Here is a 5,063-nt window from a genome sequence, read left to right as displayed (position 1 = left end):
TAGTTTGTTAAATGTCACTTTCATGGTGACGTCAGCTGAGATGCCTGAGTGGTTTGGTTTGCCTATAAATGTAATAGTACCCTTTACTGTTACATTTTGATTGACTGAGTGGGTTCTTCTCCTCTAGTCCAATCCTTTCATCTTGTGCAACTAACCTTGGAGTATCAGGCTGAGGGGGAGTTTAGTTTTGTAAGCATGCTGTGTAATTTTTGCTTTGATTCGTAATCGTTCGACTAATGCAAATCATGTGTATATCAAAACTATTTCCTTCATTGATTGTGTTTATAATGTTTGTTGTTCATTTCCGCTGCGCTTTGACTTGTTCAATTTATACAAACAAACACAATCATGACAGCCTCCGATCCTAACAAGGTAGCGTGTCTTGACTTACTTAGACAAATACATCATCGATGTTAGGCCTACGATATTCGTCCTTTTAGTCATTTCACGCACTCAATTGATTGTAAGTCACGAGACTTTGGCGAGACATGAAATCATCAAGGAGTAGGACTAGTTATCAAGGTCTGAGTTTCACCTCTAACTTGACAACATCGTACCCTAAATGTTGTCGGCTTTTATCCGCAGACAAGACCAACTATATTAATATGGATATTTCCCCCTCAAGGTTCGGATGTCACTCCTATCCCGTGGGCAAATCTCGTGCTAAAATAAACACTGTGTAACAGTGTCTTAAGAGTATAAAGTGTATATTATAGTAGCCTTAGGAAAGGTGATGTGCACAAAATGCAACATATAAATTACATCAATTGTGCATAAAACTAAGCCTTTTTTAGTACTAATGTTGGAAAAAGTATGCTGTTGTCTTCCTTTTGTATTTTCAGGATTAAATGAGCTCAAATGAACAAAAGAAGCAAAAAGGCAGCTAATCTAACATAAATACAAGAAAAGGAACAAAAGTGGCATGCCCGACCTCCTGACAGCATCTTCCCAAGCAAAACAAAGAAGACAAAAGGCTGAACACGCCCCGTGCTCAGTGAGCACAGGGCTGAACACGCCCCGTCATAGAAGCTTCTGTTGCCCACCACGGGGCCGTGCCCAGCGGACACGGGGGCGTGGTCAACTCCCTGCAGACGCATTTATTGCAATTGCGAATTGCAATTAATGAAGAGAGAGACGCGGATGGACACAGGGCCGTGCCCAGCGGACACGGGGCCATGCCCGAGCTTCTGTTCAGCCTATAAATAGGAGTGTTTGGAGCTCTTGCAACTCATCCCTTGGCACACCAACTCTCTCACACTTCACCCACCACCCACCATCATCCACCACCATCATCCATTGTCCATCGTAGAGTGTGTGAGTCGTCTCGGGATCCAAGATTGATCATAAGAGTTCTTGAAAATCAAAGGCCATTTTTGCCTAAGTCTCTTACATCACTTGGTGAAGACAAGTGTTTAGTGTAATACTTTTTACTTTTAATCTTTTGCACTTTTTAATTGGTTTTATATTAATGACTTTAATTACTAGTTTCTTATGTTGAAGGTGATTCTTCCTTATCGTTTGTCCGTGGTGTCTTGGCATTATTTTACTGTCTATATAAAATAAAAGATTTTCACCATTCATATCTCCACGGTCTATATGGAGGTATGTTGGCTACCTGGTTGGGGGTTAAGGGAACGGTTTGGTAAGAGTCTTGCCATTGTTTAGTGTATAGATCCTGCAAAGGACCTGGGTCAAATTTAGTAGGACCTCCTTCAATATCCAAAGGTGTTGGATGGCGGGGGTCCAAACTCTTTGACCCCATCATAAGATAAACTACTATTAAACTATAACCCGGCTACTTAGGACTGTATCCCTGCTGACTCAGACTACTTAGCCGAGGGTAACGTCGCCTTCAAAAGAGGGGCCTACCACATTATGCATTAATAACTTAATTAATTATCTTTTAATAATCCGACCCTTTAGGATTGTATCCTTGCTGACTCAAACTATTGGGTTGAGGGTAACATCGCCTTCAAATGAGGGGCCTACTAGAATAACTAAGATAATCTCTTAAACAAGTGCAAAAGTGCGAAAATAATCAAAGGTTACACTACACACGAGTCGGATCCAAGTGATTCATCTTGTCTATCTGTTTTTATTTTTATTTTATTTTTCAGCATTTTAGTTAGTTTTATTTTCTTAGTTTAAAAACCTTTTTCTAACATTTTGATTGATTAGACGTTGAGGATAAACCGGTACTAAAAGCTCTTGCGTCCTTGAACGACCTCGGTATCTTACCAACACTATACTACGTACACGATGGGTGCACTTGCCCATATATGTGTTTAGTGTTAGTAAATATCGTGTTTTATAAATTTAAAACTTGGCTAAAAAGTGTTAAAAGGGCTTAAAATATATACCTAAATTATATATACCCTTACGCACATCAAGTTTTTGGCGCCGTTGCTGGGGACACAAGGATTTTAAGAAAGTTAGGAATCAACGGCCTAATCATTTTTTCTATTTTTTTTATTTTTTTTAGGATTTTCTTAATTTTTCAGTTTCTGCAGAGCTCAGCACGGGTCGTGCCTGGTCGGACACGGGCCGTGCCCAGCAGTGTCACTGGCAGTTTTTATTTTCCGAGTTACAGAAGGCTGAGCACGTGGCCGTGTTGGTGCAACACGGGGCCGTGTCCAACTTTCCAGTAACAGGGATCCGGAAAACAATCGCTGTATCTCCAACCACGGGCCGTGTTCACTGAGCACGGGGCCGTGGTGAACTTCCTGACCAGCATTCTTTTCTGTTTTTATTGCAGGGCTTGGAACCGGATACCACATCTGAAGTTTCAACGTAGTGTATGAGCTCCAGTTCTAGTAAAGACATAAAAGAACCTCTAGAAGAACCTGAAAGCTTTCTCAGAAAAAGACTTAAAGCTAAAAACCAAGAGAAGGTTCCGGGGAACCCACTTCCAATGGCGGACCAACGTACCCTCATGGATTACCTACGGCCCACCGTGGGTAATCTCGGCGCCGCTATCAATGCACCGAATGTCAAAGCCAACAACTTCGAACTTCGGCCGCATTTGATACAAATGCTTCAAAACTCCGCAACCTTCCATGGGCTTGCGGACGAGGATCCCCATCTACATATTACTAATTTCATAGAAATATGTGATACCTTTGGATCAATGGAGTATCAAATGACGTAATCCGCCTTCGAATGTTTCCATTCCACTAAAAGACCGAGCGAAAGCTTGGCTCAACGCCCTCCCAGTTGGTTCGGTAAACACCTGAGATGAACTAGCCCAAAAATTTCTATATAAGCATTTCCCTCCTGCTAAAACGGCTAAATTAATGACTGAAATTAATACATATTCACAAGAGGATGGGGAATCCTTATATGAAACTTGGGAAAGGTTCAAGGAGCTATTGCGAAAGTGTCCTCATCACGATCTTGCGATTTGGCAACAGGTATCCACTTTCTATAATGGGTTGTTGCCACACACGAGACAAACACTTGACTCTAGGTCCGGGGGACTTTTAGGTAATCGCCGCCCACATGAAATATACAGTCAAATTGAGGAAATTGCTCAAAACAATTTTCAGTGGCACACTCCCCGAGGCAATAAATCTATCGCCCCGGGCGCCCATAAGGTTGATGAAAGCACCTCTTTACAAGCCCAGATCGAGGCCCTTTCTTCAAAAATTAAAAAGTTAGAAATGGAAAAAATGGTCTCGGTTATGGCTTGTGAAAGGTGTGGTGGGCCACATGAAAATTGGAGTTTTATGAAAGAAACAGATGATCAACCAGAATCGGTAAACTATATTGATAATAGACCTAGGTCGTCGGGTCCTCCAACGAGTACCTACAACCAAGGATGGCGTAACCACCCTAACATTGGTTGGAGAGAACCCGGCAATAGTAGTAACCAACAAAACCTAAACCAACGAACAAACTTTCAACAACCAAGGAATGAGTCACAAAATTTCCCTCAACAACAAGGTGGACGAGAGAGGCTTGAAGATACTGTATCTCGCCTCATCTCCAACACTAAAAAGAAAAACTCGGATCGATTTCAACAATTGGAATCGAATTTTAGAAATCAACAAGCTAGTATACAAAACATTGAAAAACAAATAAATCAATTAGCTCAAAATTTCTCCGAGAGACCATAAGGCGCGTCCCAAGTAATACCGAAACAAACCCAAAAGCATAAGTCTGTCTCATAACATTAAGAAACCGTACCGTGGGTTCCGAAGAAGCTCCACCACCGCCAAATGAGGGAAGCACAACACCGCCCCAAAAAGAGAAGGCTTCTCCTCTAATTCAAGTGCCTACCAAGGCTCCTCCGGTTCCATACCCCGGTTGGCTAATTCGTCAAAAGACCAATGAGCAATTTGCAAAATTCGAAAATCTACTAAAACAATTGCATGTTAATATTCCTTTTATCGAAGTCCTAACACAAATGCCTAAATACTCGAAATTCATGAGGGACTTCCTCACTCATAAAAGGAAAATTGAATCATTGCAATTAGTTAACTTAGGCGAAGAATGCTCCACCCTCGTACTCAACAAACTCCCACAAAAGAAGATTGATCCTGGAAGCTTCACAATTCCATGTTCGATCGTGGAATCCCCCGTTCGTAATGCACTAGCCGACCTTGGGGCTAGCATTAATCTCATGCCTGCATCAATGTTCAAACGACTCGGCCTAGGAAAAACAAGCCCTACCAAGATGAGTATACAACTTGCCGACAGATCCGTCAATACCCATAAGGTGTCGCTGAGAATCTTTTGGTGAAAGTCGACAATTTCGTCTACTCGTCCGACTTTGTCATACTAGATATGGAGGAGGACACCGAAGTCCCCCTCATACTAGGGAGGCCATTTCTAGCCACCACGCAAGCAGTGGTAGACATGAATGACGGAACACTTACTTTGAAGTTTGGGGATAAGGAAGTGAAGTTTGGAGTTGGGAAGAGAGTAGAGGACGATGACCCGGTCAATTACATGAAGGTCATTGATTCGAGTTTGGATGATGCTCTCCGACGGTGCAACATGTGATGCAAAACATCCCGCTCAGAAAATATATGACCTCACTTTGGGTCTAGCCAAGGACCCTT

At 42.1% G+C, this 5,063-nt stretch overlaps 1 non-coding gene across 1 annotated transcript; it reads right to left on the bottom strand.

Annotated features, from left to right (window-relative positions):
- Positions 1 to 3,287: 3,287 nt before the first annotated feature.
- On the bottom strand, positions 3,288 to 3,394 carry LOC118482563. The gene has a single exon (XR_004868595.1). It is a non-coding gene; the product is annotated as a small nucleolar RNA R71 (small nucleolar RNA).
- Between the last annotated feature and the right edge of the window lie 1,669 nt (positions 3,395 to 5,063).

Source organism: Helianthus annuus, chromosome 9 (assembly GCF_002127325.2).
Source record: "Helianthus annuus cultivar XRQ/B chromosome 9, HanXRQr2.0-SUNRISE, whole genome shotgun sequence".
In the NCBI taxonomy this organism is placed as follows: Eukaryota; Viridiplantae; Streptophyta; class Magnoliopsida; order Asterales; family Asteraceae; genus Helianthus; species Helianthus annuus.
Note: the sequence above shows the minus strand (reverse complement) of the source record. Positions and strands in the feature narration are given on the sequence as shown.